Raw genomic sequence first — 21263 nt, forward strand, 5'->3', positions numbered from 1 at the left:
TTACTCCTTTTTAATAACATAACTGATGGAGAAAATAACTGCTATCCATATTGGAAATATTGGAAATAAACATTCAATTATTTGACCCCCGGAGGGTTTTTAAAAGCCTGGTCTTGCACATCTGCCAGCCTCATAGCTCTGTCTCTGCTTCTTGTTTTCACTCTACTCTCTTGTTGCAGTATAGGCCTATCTTTCCCTTCATACCCCTCTACCCCTCTTTCTCTTTCTCCTGCTTCTCCATTTACTGCCTTCCAGATATGCTTGCTATGTCTTTCCTGCAGGAGAATCTGTATGATCCAAGAAATCAGACAGCTCTTCTCTCTGTTGGCAAGACATACATAGATTTTAACAAATCAGAACATATAAAAGATGAACCGTAAGTGATGAATAAGAGTGCATCACTATTAATATGTAATAAGGGTGCCTTCAAGAAGTGTGAGAAACACTAAAGAGAAAAAACTTGCCTACTAGGAAGAATGCCATGCAGCTTTGTAGGAAATGGGACTTAGACAATTAGTCCTTGCTACAGAATCTCTGCATAGGGGAGTATACTACTTCTGCATCAAATACATATTGATTTGGCAATCTATTTCTCCCAAAACAGGTAACCCGAGAAAATTCTAAGCTATAGGGCTAGCAGACTCCAGATTGTGGTATGGAAAGCTGAAAACTGATTTGCTGTTAATTTTTTGATCTGTGTGGTTTTTCTGGAAAATGTATAACATCCTTGGGTTGAATTTAGATAGCTTCAGAGAATATTGCTTCCCTCTTGCACAGTCTGTAAGTCAGCTATTTAAGCTAGAACCTGTGGTAGCTGTCATAAAAGACTTTATTTCTTTTTATTTGATAGAAACAAAAAAAAAATCTGAATTCCACCTTTAACCCACATCCCTGGGATCAGTGTAAGATTATCAAGGTCTAGTCAGCCTGTTTCTTCAGTATCTGAGGTCAGGTACACAGGGAGTAATCAAAACAAAAGGCTGCAACATATTTCTCCCAAAACAGGTAACTGGAGAAATCTCTCCGTTACTAAGCTATGCAGCTGCCAAAGTCCAGAATGTGGTTAGGAAAGCTGAAAACTGGTTTGCTCTTAATTTTTTTTACACCAACAATTACTATGACAGCTGTGCTCCAAATTGGAAAAAAATTTGTAACAAGACTGCACTATATAGCTTTATGCCTGCCTTCACTAGTACTACAGAAACAGAAGATGAAACAGTGCTTTTCCCATTCTCCCATAGAATCATAGAATAGTTAGGGTTGGAAAGGACCTTAAGATCATCTAGTTCCAGCCCCCCTGCCATGAGCAGGGACACCTCACACTAAACCATGTCACCCAAGGCTCTGTCCAACCTGTCCTTGAACATTGTCAGGGGTGGAGCATTCTTGTTCAACATCTCTGTTGCTGACATGGACGGTCGGATTGAGTGCACCCTCAGCAAGTTTGCCGATGACACCAAGCTGTGTGGTTTGGTTGATACGCTGGAGGGAAGGAATGCCATCCAGAGGGACCTTGACACACTTGGGAGGTGGGCTGATGCCAACCTGATGAAGTTTAACCATGCCAAGTGCAAGGTCCTACACCTTGGTCAGAGCAATCCCAGGCACAGCTACAGGTTGGGCAGAGAAGCAATTCAGAGTAGCCCTGCAGAGAAGGACTTGGGGGTGTTGGTTGATGAGAAAATGAACATGAGCCGGCTTTAGTGTATGTTTGCAGCCCAGAAAGCCAACCGTATCCTGGGCTGCATCAAAAGGAGCATGACCAGCAGGTTGAAGCAGGTGATCCTGCCCCTCTACTCTGCTCTTGTGAGACGTCACCTGAAGTATTGTGTGCAGTTCTGGTGTCCTCAACAAAAAAAGGACATGGAACTGTTAGAACAAGTCTAGAGGAGGGCCACGAGGATGATCAGGGGACTGGAGCACCTCCCATATGAAGATAGGCTGAGAAAGTTGGGGCTGTTCAGCCTGGAGAAGAGAAGGCTGCATGGAGACCTCATAGCAGCCTTCCAGTATCTGATATCTGAAGGGGGCCTATAGGGATGCTGGGGAGAGACTCTTCATTAGGGACTGTAGCGATAGGACAAGGGGTGATGGGTTAAAACTTAAATAAGGGAAGTTTGGATATAAGAAGGAAATTCTTTCCTGTTAGGGTGGTGAGGCACTGGAATGGGTTGCCCAGGGAGGTTGTGAATGCTCCATCCCTGGCAGTGTCCAATGTCAGGTTGGACGAAGCCTTGGGTGGCATGGTTTAATGTGATGTGTCCCTGCCAGTGGCAGGGAGGTTGGAACTAGATGATCTTAAGGTCCTTTCCAACCCTAACTATTCTATTATTCTGTGATTCACATGTTAAATTTCTAATCAACCAACACCCTAAGTCCTTCTCCGCAGGGCTGCTCTGAATCTCTTTTCTGCCCAACCTGTAGCTGTGCCTGGGATTGCTCCAACCCAGGTGTAGGACCTTGCAGTTGGCATGGTTAAACTTCATCAGGCTGGCATCTGCCAACCTCTCAAGTGTGTCAAGGTCCCTCTGGATGGCATTCCTTCCCTCCAGCGTCTCAACCGAACCACACAGCTTGGTGTCATCGGCAAACTTGCTGAGAGTGCACTCAATCCCACTGTCCATGTCACCAACAAAGATGTTGAACAAGACTGGTCCCAACACCAATCCCTGAGGGACACCACTAGTTACTGATTTCCAGATGGACATTGAGCCATTGACCTCCTTTTTTTTGTATGTGGCCATCCAGCCAGTTCTTTATCCACCAAGTGGTCCACCTATTAGATTGATGTCTCTCGAATTTAGAGACAAGGTTGTTGTGTGGGACAATGTTGAATGCTTTGCACAAGTCCAGGTAGACAACATCAACTGCTCTACCCCATCCATCAGTTATGTAGCCCCATCATAGAAGGTCACCAAATTGGTCAGGCAGGATTTCTCCTTAGTGAAGCCATTCTGGCTGTCCTCAACCACCTTATTGTTTTTCATGTGCCTTAGCATGCTTTCCAGGAGAATCTGCTCCAAGATTTTGCCAGACACAGAGGTGAGACTAACTGGTCTGCAGTTCCCTGGGTCATCCTTTTTCCCCTTCTTGAAAATAGCGGTTATTTCTTTTTTTCCTGTCATCGGGAACTTCACCTGACTGCCATGATTTTTCAAATATGATGGACTGTGGCTTAGCAACTTCATTCACCAGCTCCTTCAAGACCCATGGATGGATTTCATCAGGTCCCATGGACTTGTGCACAATCAGGTTTTTAATATGGTCTCAAACCAGATCCTCTCCTACAATGGGCCTAAGGTGTTCGTTCTCACAGTCCCTATGTTTGCCTTCCATGACACAGAGTTCTCTGGTACAAGTCCTGTCCACTGAAATTTTGTCCAAAGACTTAAGGGATTTGGTCTATGTAATAGATAGAATTGCCCCAGATTTGTTCTTAAGATGGAACCAGGAAGGAAGTTCGTATTCTACTTCAACATTTCACATTCTCACCAACCTTTATTTTGACCCTCTGAACTTCTAGGTAATCTGAAGTCCTGTGGTGGAAAGTCATCCCTATGCAGTATTTAGGTTCTTCCTTCAACTCTGATGTATTAGCTGTATCTCTCCTGCCACAAATTATGTAACAGATATAAAGTCAAGTAGAAATTGATTTGTGCTTGGGACCCATGAGGTCTGTGTCAACATCTTATCAATAAAAAGAATGATGAATGTGTCCATAAGGCTTCTTTAGCCTTAGTTTCTAGCACTGCTACTCAAATTTTGAGTGAATATCAGAGACAGAGTTTGCCAAACTCTCACATTTCACTGGCCTGCATAGCTGTACCTTTACTGCTTGACTGAAAATATATTTGCACTGTTATAATCAGCTGAAAACTGAGAAAAAAGATCATGTTATGGATGCCCTCATTTAGAGTTCAGGGGGCCTGGTATATAAAAAAATGCAGTGAATAAAGATGCACTTTTTTATGGTCTAATTTAAAAATAGTTCTTTAAATTCTATGCTTAGATCTCAACATAATGTGAATCCATCTTAAAAGGCATATTATTACACTGTGGGTCTTGTTGGGGTTTTTTCTTAGTAATTTACTCTCTTTGTGCAGGAGATCTTTGCAGGGTGAGGAGCTATTTATAAAAGTGTAAACCCATGGATGCAATTCCAATATTTGGGTCAGTAACTCAGGTTCCCTGTGGGAATGCACTCTAGGGTTTATATTTTTCTTTTCAACCAGAAGTTGTTTTACACTTCAAGGAATGTACTATGATGCTACTTATAGTTGTTAGTTTCTTTTAATGGTAGAGATTCTGCGTAGGTTTGGATTTTCTGTCAAACTGAACTTTGCTACACTGACTTGACCTTTTTTAGATTTCTGGTGTTACTCCCAGGTCCATGCAATTGCAATTGTAAAGAACAGAGATGGTTGTCCAAATCACAGAATACTGAAAAGGTCAAAGTAGCAATGCTGGCTTCACTGTTTCTCCAGGTGTAAGTATCCACATAATTGTCATGACTAGACTTGAAATAAGCCTGGAAAATGGTTTTTGTGAACTCTTGTTTTTGATGGTGGAAGTGATGAAAATGCTAAGTGGTAAAAATGATATTATTCTGAAGAGATTCTTAAGATTTTGATCAAAATATTTAACTCTTGCCATGCCAAACAAAGGTTATAAGCAATGTTTCACTATAGGCATTTTTTGGTTTTTATCTAGGTTTCCCACAGCTGAATGATGGTTTCCCAGATGATGGATATATCTTGCGGTCTGTCTTGTGTAAGACCTGTCAAAAGAATTTTATTCTCTTTCAATCTACCATGCTACCATAAAATTAGAATATATGTGTTTGGGTTTTGATGGTTTGTTTTTTTTTTAAGCTTTCTCATCATAAGGAAACTTTATAAACTTTAATATATAAACTTAATCACAAGGAAACTTTATAAATCAAGACTCCTGCAGCCTTATGTGTGACTATTGACTAGCACACAGGAAGTAGAGTCATTATTTCACATATTTGGCACTTCATGATCTCATATATAATGGCATACAACCCTCAATCACCACATGAATTGTATCAGATGGAGTATCTGACATTTTTTGTGTTTCATTGGGAGATAAATGGATTATTTCAATTTTTATGAATTTAAATTTTATTAGTTACACCCAAAATCCTGACATGGCAAATTAACCATACACCTTATAAATGGAGCCAATAAGTTAGTCTAAATAGAAATTTTAGCAGGCTTAGCATAATGCAGCAATTCCTACAAATAATGCTAGCACAGTCCACATTATAGAAAAGCCTCACTAAAGATACAGTACAGTTGTTTTAGGTGAAGTTCTTAGTATCAACCCCTGTTCTCCAGTGCTGTGTTTAGCTTTCTGATGTCCCTCTGGGTCCTAAGCTTGACAGCATCAGTCTTTCTCAGGAAGAATAGTGGTGATGAGGGGAATTACAGTATGTCATCATTGTCCTGAGTCCTTCACCTGAAGGCATGTGATGTTCATAATGAGATTTTCCTCCACTTCAGTTTTACATTCACTTAAGTATTCTGCTTCCTTCTTTTTGAGTTTCAGCTGAAGTTCAAAAGCTGTAAAATAGCTGTCCTGATTAATACAACTTCTCACTCTTTATTATGTAGCAACAACCTAAAGCAGACTTTACAATATGTGATATTCACAGACTTAAGCTGAAGCAGGCAAGGCAAAAGTCCTTCAGTTGTTATACAATTCTTACCTGTGCTAAAACAAGAAAAAACTGGCTCTGGCCAAGATAAACTTCCTCAAGTTCTGCAGCTTTGCACTGTCAAGTCAGTATGAACCTGTGACCTTTTACAAGGAATGGCGAAAGTTGTACCTGTGGGCTACAGTAAATACTAACTGATTTTTAAGAAATGAAAGATACATAATTCCATCTGAACTTTCGACAGAAGAAAGGAGGTAAGCCATGGGCAGGGACGCCTCACCTTAGACTATTTCACCTAAGGCTCTGTCCAACCTGGCCTTAAACATTGCCACAGATGGAGCTTTTACCACTTTGGGCAGTCTGTTCCACTGCTTTGCCACCTTCACAGTAAAGAACTCCTTCCTTATATCTAACCTGAACTTCCCCTGTTTCAGTTTAAATGCATTTCCCTCTTGTCCTATCACTACAAGCAGTTGAATACTTCATACGCGATATGAATTCCAGAGTGTTTGACATGTCTCATGGTCTTCTGAACCAATAAAAGAGACTTTTGCAAGGGATATATAGTTCAGTTCTGTGCAAGTGAAAGCTAAATAAGTGGAATTCCAATTAATACATTTTGGATACTTAGACTTTTAAAAGCTTTTTTTTTTTTTTTTTTCCCCTTGTAAAGTGAATACAAGAACAACAGGACAAAAACAAAAAACCCAACCCCAAGCTATTGTTTTATTTTGACCAGAAAAAGTGCTAAACTATTTAGCAATATACATATGACATTTTTTTGCCAATACACAACTACACGAGTTAGTGTGTAAAATAGTATTTTGAGAGAAGTTTCAGGAGTTAAGTTTTTCAGATTTGTGCTAGAACAGGTGACTTGCAGTGTGAAGGAAAAGGAAGTGGTAGAGAAATTGATATTCTACATTTGTTCTTTTGGAACAGGTGATAACTTCTTGTACTTCAGCAATGGTTGGAATTTTTAGCATACATGAAAGGTATGGGTAACAACAAAATTACTTCTGCCTATGACTTTTCTAGATGTGTGGGCTATACTATGGCTCAGATCTTGAAAGTATTAGAAATTTCTCTTGCTTCTTGATTTTTAATAGAAACACTTATTTCCCTGTAATTCTTGTCATAAATTGTTTGTATCACAGAAATTCAAAACTAGTCTGCCCTTTTCCTTTTACCTCTAAGTCTGTTTCATATCTCCCTTAATTCCCAAATAGAGGAAAAAACACTTTGTTGTCTGTTTTTTTTTCCCTATATAATAGGATTAGAATGATGCTTTGCAAACATTATCCAGGTGTAAAACTATGAAGATACTGAGACAATCCAAAGGAACAAGAAAACAATCCAAAACTTTCAAGAAATTGCTGGACACATCAGCATTTTGGTTGTGAAAGTTTTTCATAGTGAAATGAAAGAAGCTTAACTTCAGAGACAGTTGCATTCAAACTATGCCACTGTGACTTTCAGAGCAATATACACTGAGATTTCTGAGACAAAGTTGGGAAAAAGAAGATTAAGATTGAATGGTATTTTTTTTATTATTTTCTTAATTTTACATAGTAATTTTGTTGGAATTGGAATTATCTCCATTTTCTCTTGACCCAACCTAACTTCTGCAATTAACTACAGAACTAGGTAAGGGGTTGCTATCAAATGAAACCTTGCTCTTCTGAAAAATAGCCTTTTCTTTAAACCCCTCTTGGAAATCCTTCACTGCAAATATATCTTGTTTCTTCTGTTGTAATATTTCTTGTCTTGTTTCTTCTGTTGTAATATCTCCTGATTCTCTTAGGTAAGTGAGGTGATGCTTTAACAGTATATGATTTGTCTTCTGTCCCCAAACTCTTTTAGGTAAGCGTATGTCTCAAGTTGTAAAACACTAAAAATTTCTGATACTCTATAAATGATTAATAGCAATAATACAGCTGAGTAAATAAAGATGACTTTTTTGAGGTTGGAAAATGCTGCTGCTTTATTAGAGAACAAAATTAAAAATAAACATTCTGGTGTAACTGCACTGACTTTGGAGACAGTTTGCATGAAGGTCACCAATGTTTGCCTGCCTTGACATTTTGAAGAACAGTTCACTTCATTCTCATTCTCTTTATGCTTGTTTCAACATGGTCATCTGTTCTGCTATCCTCTTTACAAGCCTTGTATAAATAGGACTTTCATTCCTGGCAAACCATTTTAAAATCTGGCTTTAAAGTAAAGTAGAGAGAGATGTGAATAAAAGAGAAATTAAAAAACATTGGAAACAAGAATGGAATGAAGTCCCTGTGTTATAGTAGTTATTACTAAGTCACAATGGTTTTTGTCTTTTACAGCAACCTTCCTTTTCTCTGGAAGGGTCCAGCATTCTTTCTTACTAGTTTCTGCCTCTTTATGCCTCTGTGGGGATAACACTCAGATGGATTTAAGGTTAGAAGATAGCTGGCTACAAAAGTCAGATCATAGAATCCTAGAATCTTTTAAGTTAGGAAAGACCTTTAGCATGCAACCATTAACTTAGCACTGCCAAGTCCACCACTAAACCGTGTCCCAAAGTGCCACACCTACTCATCTTTAAAATATTTCCAATGACTCACCCACTTCCCTGGGCAGCCTGTTCCAATACCTGATCACCCACTCTGTGAAGAAATTTTTCCTAATATCCAGTCTAAACCTCCCCTGGTGCAACTTGAGGCCATTTCTCTTGACCTATCGCTTGTTACTTGGGAGAAGAAATGGACACCCATCTTGCTACAACCACCTTTCAGCTGGTTGTAGGTTACCATAATGTCTCCCATGAGCCTGCTTTTTTCCAGACTAAACAACCTCAGCTCCCTCAGCTGCTCCTCATAAAATCTGTGCTCTAGACCCTTCACCAGCTTCACTGGTTTTCATTGGACCCACTCCAACATCTCATGGTCGCTCTTGTAGTGAGGATCCCAGAACTGAGCACAGCCTTTGAGGCACTGCTTCATGAGTGCTGAGTACAGGGGGATGATCACTTTCTTCATCCAGCTGGCCACGCTATTTCTGATAGAAGCCAGGATGTTGTTAGCCTTCTTGGCTGCCTGGGCACAAGCTGACTCCTGTTCAGCTGGATATCCATCAGCACTCCCAGGTGTTTTTCCACAGAGCAGCTTTCCAGCCACTCTTCCCCAAGCCTGTAGCATTGCATAGGGTTGTTGTGGCCCAAGTGCACGATCTGACACTGAGCCTTGCTGAACCTCATATCATTCACCACAGCCCATCTATCCAGCCTTTCCAGATCCCTCTGCAGAGCCTTTCTACCCTCAAGCAGATGAACACTCCCAGCCAAGTTGGTATTGTCTGCAAACTTACTGAGCATGCCCTTGATCCCCTGGTCTAGATCATTGATTAAGAAATTGAAAAAACTGGCTCCAGTACTGAGCCCTGGGGAGCACCACTTGTGACCAGCTGCCAAATGGATTTCATTCCGTTCCCCACCACTATTTGGGTGCAGCCATCCAGGCAGTTGTTTTTCTAGCAAAGAATATACCCCTCCAGGTGATGAGCAGCCAGCTCATCTAGGTGACTGTCCCAGTTTTGGTAAAAGGTATATAATATCAATTGCTGGAAAGGGCATCATAAAGGAAGTTGACATGTAGGAACAGGAATACATTTTTTTTTCTTTTCCAAGCATGTTATAATATTTGTGTGTGCTATTCCAAGGTCTATGCAGACAGTAAAGATTGGTAGATCCCATAGTGTGCTGGAAAAGTCAAATTATTATGGACCATTGAGTAAACTAAATGACTACTTAGGCAGAAATGGGTGGGCATATGAGTGATGATATTTCTCATTTCCTTGTAATGAATTTATCTGATGCTATACATGGTTGTTTTGGTAATAACTGCTCAGCATTTCATTCATATAAGACTTACTGTAAAGAAGAAAACTGTTCCAGCATTTCTTAAGGTCAGAACTTCTTGAAAATGTAATGTGTTGGTTTTGGTTTGTTTGTTTATTTTTTCTGCTTTTCAGCTACACTAAACCATACAAAATTAACAAAAATATCAAATGCTTGAAACCAAGCTACTGGCTGCATCTGGTGTATCAATTCAGTTATTCTCTCAGCTGCCTTGTGCTGCTACAGAAACCTGCAGATCTCCTTTGGTAAAACTCTTGTTCTGATTTGTAGGAAGTATTCCTGTGAATGATGGTTTGTCCCTGAACCACCTAGATACTTTACCTACCTAAAATAGACATGGCAAAATTAATGGGTCTAGTGTGAAGTGTCCCTGCCCATGGCAGGGGGGTTGGAACTAAATTATTTTAAGGTCCTTTCTGACCCTAACTATTCTATGATTCTATGATTCTGTCTTTCTTGCCTTAAGAGTGGCTATTTGGGTAAGATTTTATTGTATGACTCCATTTAACAGAACATTGAAATGAAAGACTTATGAGATTGCTTCCAAACCTTCCTTTTTCAATGTTTTTGATATGTTGCTGCATCTCTTCTGAAACATAAGGGTTTACAATGATGAGTTTACACAATAGAATATCCTCCATGATATCACTATTTATGTCTGTGCTGAGAGACCAGCTATGGTAGGAAAGGCTGCATACCAGTACCTCAAATCTGGTTTCTTAGCAGAATTTTTGTAGAAGAATTAGACTAACACCTGTACTATAAGCCAGTTCCTCAAAGGAGAGAATCCTTTTCTTAAAACTGGTTCAATTGCTTAAAAAATAGTAACTGTTTCTCCACCAATTTTGTGGAGAAACAGTTGACCTTCTCAGTGAGTGAATATACGAGCAAGCGTATGCTTTTTCTCTAACCCTGTAAATGTTCTCACCTTCAAATTGAACAGCTCTTTGAACTGATGAGACAGTGGAAATAATTCAATATTTTGATAAGATCAGTTACTAGTTAGGTATTAAGTCAGGAGATAGGATAGCCTCTGTACTTGCAAATCCTGTAAAAATTCCTGATTGTGTAGTTTAATATTGCCTCTAAAATTCCTCTTTTGATTTCATTTAGTCACACTTAATTTAATTTTATTTTGATATCTTATTTTGTTACGGATTTCTGACAGAAAGGTATTTGAAATATGAGACAATACTGCCTTTTTTCCTCTCTTGTAACCTCTGTAAGTATATTCTTGGTCTATTTGCTCACTTCAGTCTTAGATAACTTGATCAGTCCATGTAACTGGTCTGTGACTAACCACACTAAAAGCATCAGGGAAGCATTTTACCGCTTCAATGAAATAAGTGCTTTTTGACTGTCTTACGAAAAGTTAGCCAAGTTGGCTGGCTGAACAGGTTTCACAAGTCATATATCCTTGCTGTTCTACATCCTTTGTTCTTACCTTGCAAATTCTGCTACATGTTGCACGTGTTTTGCTGTAGCCGGTTTGTGAAATTATACCACAAGCCTCTATTTAACCCTTTGTGTTTATGTATTATTTATTATGTATAAATGTCTGCTTAACTTTGCTATAAAATGTTATACACTGTCACTGGTTAATCTATTTCAATGTGTTTATTTCTGTCTTCAAAGAAAGAAAATAGAAGTTATACCCTGCTTAGCATACTTTAAATTTATGGGTGTAATAAGCTTCTACATTGGCTGCACATCACCTGAATTCCTGAACTAGCACATGCTCTTGACCAAGCAGTGAGGCTGCTAAATCTTCTGACTTAATTACTCATACAAAGTGGAAAGCTAATCCACAAGTAAGACAGAAAATGCCCCAAAGGGAGAGAACAAAAAGCTGATGCAATCCTTACAATCTATAATGGCTCAGAATATTCAGCAGTGAGATGCTGAGAACAAAAACCTCCTCTTTCATCTTTCATAGGGCTGGATAGAAGCTACAGCTTCTGTTGAAAAATTAAACTACAATGATTTTGTAATTTGTGTGTGCAAGAGACTTGATAAAAGTTGAGAGAATTATCTCATGGCTACTGTGAGTGGAAGGCCCTATTCCACCATCTTTTATTTGTGTTATGGTTTGAAAGGCTGAATGAATTAAATGTTTTACCGGTACAAGGCCATGTACAATATCTCAGTTTGGGCAATCCTTGTATTCTCAGCAAAATGTGACATCAAGCTTAAGATGACATACTAATAGATCAGAAATTCAGTCTGTTTCTAAGTGCTCATCCATAAGGTGTGCAGATGGATGCACTTCCCAAGACCTTTGATAAAAATAGATATTGACCTCAAAAGAGTAAATTATTTTTTTTTCTACTGGGAGAGGAATTCCCACATTTATCATAAAGTTGCAGAATAATTTTTCATTTTCTCAGTCTCCAGGTATGAGTCAACACTTTATGTTTCTCACCACACTCTTGATGAGTGAGCTATAGAGGACAATTTCCATCTAATCTCATTTAATGGAGAATTACTCTTTTTTCATGTCAGACGGAAAAGAAAAAAAATGGTGTTGTCACAACTGTCCTCCAAGAAAGTGGATTTAAAATAGGCATGCAAAATAAGACAGGCCTTACTTGTTGTGGAAAAAGGATTGAGACTTCAACCAAGCTGCAAAACTTGATACCATAGAGTGAGGGAATGCATCATGAAATAAGCAGGGAAATAAATTGTCTCTAATGTTTACATTAGCAATTCATGTGATTAGTAATTACATGAAATTTCTAACTGGCTACATTTCCTCCAGTTTCTTGAGGAGTTTTCTCACACCAAAGTTTAGCAGTTTAGTAGCATGGTGTTGTGGTTTAAGCCCAGCCGTTAATTCAGTACCACATAGCAGTTCTCTCACTAAACCTCCTTCCTCCGCCTGCTCCTGGAGGGATGGGGAGGAGAATCAAAAGAATGTAACTCCCACAGGTTAAGAGCAGTCCAGTCACTAATGTATAACACAAACCACTGCTGCTACCACTGATAATAATAATGATAAGAGAAATAACAAATGACGAGAATACAACCACTCGCTACCTGCTGACTGATACCCAGCCCGACTGAGCAGTGATCTAGCCCTTCCGAGTAACTGCCCCCAGTTTATATAGTGGGCATGATGTTCTGTGGTATGAAATACCTCTTTGGTTAGTTTGGGTCAGGTGTCCTGTCTCTGCTACCTCCTGGCTTCCCCTTCTCCCTGGCAGAGCATGAGACTCACAAAGTCCTTGGTCAGAGTAACCATTACTGAGCAACAACTAAAAACATCAGTGTTATTAGCGCTGTTCCCAGGCCAAAAGTCAAAAATACAGCACTGCACCAGCTACTAAGAGGAGAAAAATGACTGCTACTGCTGAACCCAGGACATATGGTAAATTTGTTTTACTTAGTTCTTAAACTGGGATTGAGTTACAAATTATGCATATTCCTGATTTGGTTTACAATGGTTACTTACCAGCCAAAATCTGGTATTTCATTGTATCCTTTAATCACATTTTTTTTCTGACTTCCTGGGAAAAAAAATCTGCCCTTTTCCACCTTCATTATATTGTCAGAATGAAGTGGTTGTGTCTTGGGGAAAAATGGGGTATGGTTCTGTAATACAAGTCAACAGTTTTCCAATGTGACTAAGAAAATAAATTTCAAAACAAAAGCAAAAGTCAGAGAGTAACTAACTTTGTTGTAGCTGACCGGGTGGGATCCAGGAAAAATAGGGACTGAAAAAAAATTCCAGCACATTCATTAAGTATAGGCTAATGGTAAAGGACTATAAAATATTTGTTGTCCTTCCACAAACTAGAAATAAAATTATGTAAAAATTTATTCTTTAGAACGATTTTTTTTGTTGTAGCTGCTGGCTCTCCAATATTGCCTTCAATCTTCATTAGACTTCTCATTTTTATGCTTAGCAATAATACATGCTTAAGACTTTGCTTATTTTCACTGAATTTGACATGTATAGAGACAAATAGTCTTGTGCTGTTGTAAAATGATGTAATTGTGATAAGCAGAAGGTATGTACTTTTCTACCGTCAAATGCATCAGTTTAACAAATAATCAGTGATTAGTAAATGCTCCTAGTTTAAACATCCCACTCAAATAAGTTTAACTACAAAACTGGATACTGCTCTATCAGTGTAGAAGTCACTGTGGTTTATAAACCCTGCTTGAAGGTAAATCTAGAATACTTTCAAGAAATTAAAATGGTAAATAAAGGTTTGCAAGATAATTCCATGAGGTACAGAGCAGAAAATTATTATACTTAGTTCATGCCTGAAGCCACATCTTCAGGGATCTGAACTTCTCCCAGTCATTCTGGAGAGTGGTTCTGTGTACAGCAAGGTCAACACAGACAAATTTGCAGGGCAGTGAATCCAATCCTGTTTCCTTTCAGTAGAGCATCAGGGCTCAGGCACATTTGCTCAGTCTCAGCATGAAAGACTTAACAGTTGGCATAATAGCTAGGTTGGAAATTGCCCAGTAACTGATCCATAATTTGCTTACATAATCTATGAATGCTGGGTATACCTACGGATTATGCCTCTCCACATGTCAAAAGTGCAGAAAATCTGTGAACTCAATCTCTTGAAAATGATTATATAGTGTCTTGTTAAGTAAATATCAGTTAATGTTTTGTTTCTGCAATGAGTGTTTGTGCATATGGAATAGTTTTATGAGCCTCCTGGGGAGAAAAACTTGTCAAAGCAATGAGAATGCTCTAAGCAACCTGTTTCATTTATACACACTGTTCAGTCTTGGATTATAGGCACTCAAACAACAGATATCTTATGTGTACCTGAATCCAGTGGAATTCAGAGAAACGTTCCTCCCAGAATTCAGTCTGCAGCATAAAGTCCCTTACTCCTCTGATAAGTCACTTATTTCCAAAATGAAAAGCAGAAGTTTGTCACAAAGTTGCATTTGGGAATTCAATGTATTTGCAGTTTAGAACATTCAGGTTCTTTGAGTGTATGTCTTCAATTTCAGTGGCTGCAGAAATATATCTGGAGTAACTCCTCACACTGTGTGCCAAACTTGTGATGCCATGTTAGGAGATCATAGTGCTCTTACTTGCAAAATTGTCCCAGTTTAGAAGATTCACAACAGTTTACACTTCATGGGGGAGAAAAACTTCCACAATCTTCTCCACACAACTTAGGTTCCCTATGCCACAAGCATTGAAATGTTCTTGCTTGTCGTTTTATTTCTTAAAAGTAGCTATGAAGAAAACTATAATAAATGAGATCTAGGTTTATTTTGTTCCTTACTGACACAAAAGCATTCAAGTGGCTTGCTGCTGACAGCAAGGATATTTTCCTTAACAATTTTCTTTACCAATTTCACTGGTTGCTTCCAACATGGAAAAAATAAACAAATAAAAATACTGTTTATTTTGCTTGAGCATTGGAATATAAATTGATTTCTATCACTATTAGATAGGTGTTATACATCTGACTTTATGCAGATTTGATAAATCATTTTCAGACAAGAACAGAAATAACATGAATTTGGTAGGAACCTTAAAAGAATTTGATTTTGCTGAAAGACCATTTATTTGGCTTTTAGGGTGGAATTTAATTGTGATTTTGTCTGCAGTCAGGTTTGACACTGCAGCAGTCTTAAGAAAAACAATTACAGTGGAAGTACTCATATGTTGCCTGCTATGTGAAAAAGCTGAAGTGTCTCTGTAACTTCTATAAAGGATCATTATCTTTGAACACATTGCATTGATGTTCTGCCACGTCCTGTATAGGATTAGTTCTGCTCACTCTGTCTTCCAACAGGCTTGTTTTTAAGTGATTTTATACTTCCATATTACAAGATTTTACAGTTTCTGGAATCCATGTGTTTGTCCTGGTCAAAATTTTGTGTTACCAATCTACAGTAAAAAAATAAACGTCTCTTGAAGCACAGTGAAAAAAAAAAAGAAAATGGAAAAAAAAGAAAATTATATGACCCTTCTGTAAAATTTAATCTATTATTTTCACCTTTTAATCCTTGGAGTACAATCACAAGGGCTCAGTATAACAGAAGCTGAAACATAACAACTGTAAAAAGGAAAGAAGTGGAAATCAAAATAACCACTATCTAAGATGATGAATGTCTGATTTGGACATTAACGAAAGTTTGATTGTTGCTTTTGGTGGTGCCTGCAATAACTCAGTACTAGATGATAGTGTCTCCAGCCAGCATTGCTTATGGGAATTAAAAATACCACTTTAGGCCTGGATGTGTAAAGGAATCAGTCACCAGTGCTGAGTGCAATCTAGTAGAAGCTGGGAAGAAAACTGCAATAGCGTCCTCTGAAGTCTCCCACCATGAAAATCCAAATATTGCTTAGAATAATAGATTTGTAATCATTAGTGTCTTCCAATGAAGGTATTTTTCAGTGGAAGTGAAAAACAGATTGCCTGTACTTTGAACTGAGCAGATTATTTTCTCTCTTGCAGTGTCAGACAGGCAAAAGAACTCTCCCCAGCCAATTTCACTAATATAAAGTGTATGTCAGAGTCTGTAAGAATCAGGGTTCCTCTTAATCCCTACAGACTACAGAAACTCAGCTTCAAGCATTTCTCATGTACAAATGTGTTTCCAATGAAAAGTCAGCTTTGATGAAGTATGTATGTATTGTTTTAGAAAAACCCCACTGTGTAGGATATTTGTTTGCTTTTGTGGATGATGGAGTGAGTGGTGTGTCAGAAGGGAAGTCCTCTGTTACCTCTTTTTCCTTCTTTGTGGCCTTAGTGAAAAGAAATTGTCATTTTAATTTTTTTTTTGTATCAGAAACTGGGAGAAGAAAAGATTTGATTCTTGCTAATTAAAAAGTTCTTTCTCTTGAGGTTACAAAACCATCTCCCACCAAAAAAAAAAAAAACCTAACCTCAAACAAAAACCTAACCCACAAAAAAAAAGTATATAAAATATACATGAATATATAAACCTGATAGGAATGTGGATGTGTTCTTAGTACAGCTTTTGAGGTAGGAAATTTACATTACAGAGTGCAATCCTGAAACAGTCATTGGTATTCTATTATCTATAATTCCATGGTATAATCTTGTAGAAAGCAGATCAGTCAAAATATGGACACTTCTGAAAATTAAAGAAAATTAAAAGGTTCACTTACTAACAGTAAAATTTTGGTTGTTAACATTGATCTGAGGAAAAAGACATTTAGCCAGGTCAAGAATACACAATTGCAAGAGCTCTCTCACTGTTTTCTGCTCATTTTCTACAGTGTGATTGCATCCAACTGCAGTCCATCTAATCATGACATAAAAAGTCTGTTCAAGCAATAAGCTAATGTTTAGGAATTACTCACATTACTGCTTGATTCCCAGCACACAGTAGTTACGGAGGAAATTAGGAAGATTTAGGTAGCTTGTTGTAACTGCTCTTTGGTTCTATTTACTTTTTGTTAAGACATAAAAGAAATATCTCCAAGAGTAAGATGAAGGTTTAAACCAGTAGATATGGAAGAATTTGGCAAGATAGCATGTATAAGATATGTGTGTAATAGATTTTTTAATTCATGCCCATTATTAATTACTCCATCAAGGTGATTGAAATTCAATAAAACTAAAATGTTATGAGGAAGATTGTGTATTACGGTTTTGGACCATACTGTTTAAATATAGAAATTAGTATTAAGTTAAAAAATTTTATACTTAACCCTATTTCTGACTTGAATTTTCAGCCAAAAATCCTTTCTGTCTTCATTAAACTACAAAATTCAAGGTTCAATAGATAAAGATTTTGATTGAGCAAATATTTGATATTTATAAATAAAAGTCTGCTGCTGGGCTACTGTGACAGCTATAGCCCTTTTAGTTGCTTGGTTCCTATTCAAATGGTTTGACATCTATGACTAAGATTTTTTCAGGTGTGGGGGAACCTTGGTAGTTTTTGTTATGGATAAAATAACCCAAAATAAATCAGGAAAATCTTGGTAGCTTTTCTCAAGGATAAAATAAAACGGAATCAAAGGATTGTAATGTTAGGAAAAGCCTGGATTCTTAATGCACCTTGTCGCAATTCTGGTTGGTAATTCAGGAAACGTGAAATTTCCAGTCAATGAGATAAAAAAAGTTATTTGACTGATGTCGGCTACAACATTTCTCATGTTTAATGAGATGCTGCTGTAGAATGTTAGAAATGTGTTAATGTGATGGAGCTGGTAACATAAGAAGATAATCAGTTATTCCCTGACTACTGTTTCCAGTGTGTGTGAGGATAGTTTAGGATATTGTCTGTAAAGAATGAATTTGCCTAGAATTGAAGTCTCTGTATCAAACCCAACAATAGATCACAAGTAAGAATTTGCATCTCGTATTAACACCTCAAATTTCAGGAATAACTGCATAGTTTGTTGGGAGCAGATACAGAAAGATAAGTGGAAGGAAAATCACTGCATCGTTGTTTTATAAAGGCAGCATAGAAGCCCAAAATGAAGTGAAGAAGCTCAGAGGACATATCAGACTGCATTCTAAAGCTGCCCTTTGTTATCAAAATATGAAGGTGCTCATGACTGGAATGATTCTGACTGGAAACCATTGTACATGGAGAAGTTCATGACCTGTGTACCTCTCAACCTGAGTAGGAGCAGGTCCATGCTATGCTGCACATGCAGCCTGGGTATTCAGGCCTGCACAGTTGACAGTAGAAATGATGAATAGAGTTGTTTCATTTGAAGAAAAGCCCTATAATACCTTGAAGTACCAAAAGAGGGTAACCCTTCATGAACAGGATCTTCATGAGTGTGCTGCATCATGACTGGAGGCTCATTTGATGCTACACAAATTAAGATTCCCAGCATCTGAAGAGACATAAGATTACTTTTATTCTCCCGTCTTTCTTTATAGTGTTAATAATAAACAGTAAATGTTAATAAATGTCATTTTGAATGATATTTTAAAGAGTCTCCATGCTTTTCTGATGGGATTGTAATAAATCAGCACATCCTGGTGCAAAACAATGACTCATTATACAAAACATGAAGTACCAAAGCAATAGAAAATAATAATAGAATCAGAGAATTATAGAATCATAGAATTATAGAATGGTTAGGGCTGGAAACAACCTTAAGATCATCTAGTTACAACCCCCTGTGATGGGTTAATCATGTTCATAATGAAGTATTTTTTGTAGCTACTTCGTATTTTGAAAAGTAAGAAAATTCTGGAGGAATTCACAGAAGGTACACCGTTTTTCTATTAAGGAAGTAAAATATTACTATGGAGAACCTCCATTACTTATATATGTACACGGACTAAAAACTGTAGAGATGATACATTCCTATAATTCAGTTAGACAGCTTTCAGTGTCACACACACACACAAAAAAAACCTCATTGTTTTGGCTGTTCTATTAATGTTTTATTTGGTTTATTTGAAGGTGTTTATTTTGTTTTGTTTTGTTCTGTTTTGTTTTGTTTTTTTTTCATTCCAGTGAGATGGCTGGTGTTGGCATAATTCTTTTCTTTCTTTGCACACTTGCACATTATAGCTGTTATTTAGCTAAATGCATGAGATGTCTGACAGTTCCTGGAAAGCCTTTTGTTATAATTATTCTATAATTATATACTTTGCATTGTTGTTCCAGTACATGTAAATAAGTAAGGTTGAATTTTCAATCAAATTTTAAACTGGTGATGAATTTTTCAGGTAATTACAGTCAAAATAGGCATAATAGAACACAATGGCACAAAAGATAAAGACTTATGCTCAGGTTTTGGTGGAAGATTTTTCTAAGTATCTACATTAAAACATTAATTTCCTTTTTACAATAGAACAGTTCAAACTTACCCAGTAACTTTTTCCTTTTCTAAAAAATAAGATTGGTCATTCAAGCTAATAATGAGAGTAATGTTAAAATCATTCACTAAATAATGGCAGATAAATTAATCTAAATTAATTGTATTTCATGAATGCTTTTCACAGTCTGAAGACTTGACACTCTTATGAGAAACCATTCTTTCCCTTCACCTCAGGTAGCAATTGGCAGTTTTAAATTAAACTCATTTAAATTAATCTGATTAGACTCAGAATTTGAACATTATTGCAGAAGAAATGTGAACATGTATATGGCTTCAAAACCATCAAGTGATATATGAAATATGATGTCATGTGATTTGTCAAATACATGTCAAATACATTAATGCTTAGTCTAGTAATTGTTGGGGTTTGTTTTAAAGGCAATACATTTGACTTTGGTAGTTGCAACAAAGTTCAAAGAAACATGCACTCTTTGCAGAGTTCTGATAATATTTCACTTTAGGTTTAAGGCTTTAAAAAAACTATCCAAATATACATAAACTTGTAAACATTCCATACAAGAACAGGAGCAGACATTATACTACTGAAGAATCACATTTTTAGCCTAATACGTGTTTTCTTCTGTGGCTTGCATTGGAAAACATTTCATACAGTCTGTATGTAAGTTGGATCAGAGCACAGAACAGACTGAAGCAAAGTGCTTTAACTAGAAAGTTCAGGCTTTTCATGCCCTGACCAAAATCTTCTTCATAACTCCTAATATTTAAAGCATATATTTTTACATAGGATTCAGTGTAACTTTATTTCCTTGATAGAATGAGTATTGGTTAAGACTGTCAATATCACCTGAGCCATCAGTATGATAATGGCAGTAGTTGCTTTTTAACTTTTGACACAAGTATCATTTACTTTATCTTAATAATTTAGCAGTCCAGGACCTCATATCAGACAGACTTAAAATCACAGACCTACACATCACTCTTTTAGATCTGATTTTCATGGTCAATGTTTGAAAGTCAAATTTTGTGACTTTGAAAATAATAGAGTTCACTGGAGATGACTGTACAATTTTCTTTGCTAAAAATTTGCTTGCTGGTGAATAGATGCAATGTATGTTTGTCCTGTTTTGGGGGTTGAGACATACCTCCCATCATGAAAGACTGACATCCTGTGCTAGCTACAGGATGATAACAATTGTGATAACAATTATTATCTCTTTATTTCATCTTTCTTGTAAATTGTAACTCAAAGAAACATACTTTACCAATTATAAGTGATTGTTTGCTGTATGCATCTCTTTTCCATACTTTCTCTTCTCTATGCACTTTAAAGATGATAAGCTGGCAGAAGCCCAATGCCCTTATTCTTATGTGTGAATTTCAAGGACTTATTTTCTAGGAGGACCTAGGACAGAGGACAACACTTGTGATCTGATCACCAGATTTCTTGATATAAATCAGGCCACTAGGAAATGTCGTGTGCAATTACCCACGTATAGAGTGAAGGAACTGGTGTTTATCTGTGTATATGCATAATGTCAGGATCTTTTTGACTCACACATAAACTCTGCTTAAGCTATGATGATATTAGTCAGTAAAAGCCAGTAACTTTACTGCAGAAAACACATATGGAATATTTTCTCTCTGTTATGGCAAATCTCAACACTTGTAGCAATCATTACATCTATTGCTGTTGGACATGTAGCCTGATTTTGTAGACCCAAATAATTCTATTTTTTTCTGGTTACTTTTTATTCTGACCTGCACCAAACTAGAAATCGTTTTCAGCTTAGGCTATATACTTTTTATTTTTATTTATTCTTTTATAATGGAAGTTGACAACTTTTTAACCACTAAAAAAAAAAATAACTGTTTTGTTTACTGAATCTATTCTGCTTACAGACAGGATAGAAACTAGTTTG

At 37.2% G+C, this 21263-nt stretch overlaps 1 long non-coding RNA gene across 1 annotated transcript; it reads right to left on the bottom strand.

The window, feature by feature from the left end:
* Nucleotides 1-7369: 7369 nt before the first annotated feature.
* Nucleotides 7370-14485, bottom strand: LOC133266405 (uncharacterized). The gene is made up of 3 exons (XR_009742378.1): nt 14365-14485; nt 13024-13139; nt 7370-7893 (listed from the first exon to the last, which is right to left on the bottom strand). It is a non-coding gene; the product is annotated as an uncharacterized LOC133266405 (long non-coding RNA).
* Between the last annotated feature and the right edge of the window lie 6778 nt (nt 14486-21263).

Source organism: Pezoporus flaviventris, unplaced genomic scaffold, assembly GCF_033815535.1.
Source record: "Pezoporus flaviventris isolate CSIRO_AGI_PZ_B2104156 unplaced genomic scaffold, CSIRO_AGI_Pfla_v1 ptg000007l, whole genome shotgun sequence".
NCBI classification, from domain to species: domain Eukaryota; kingdom Metazoa; phylum Chordata; class Aves; order Psittaciformes; family Psittacidae; genus Pezoporus; species Pezoporus flaviventris.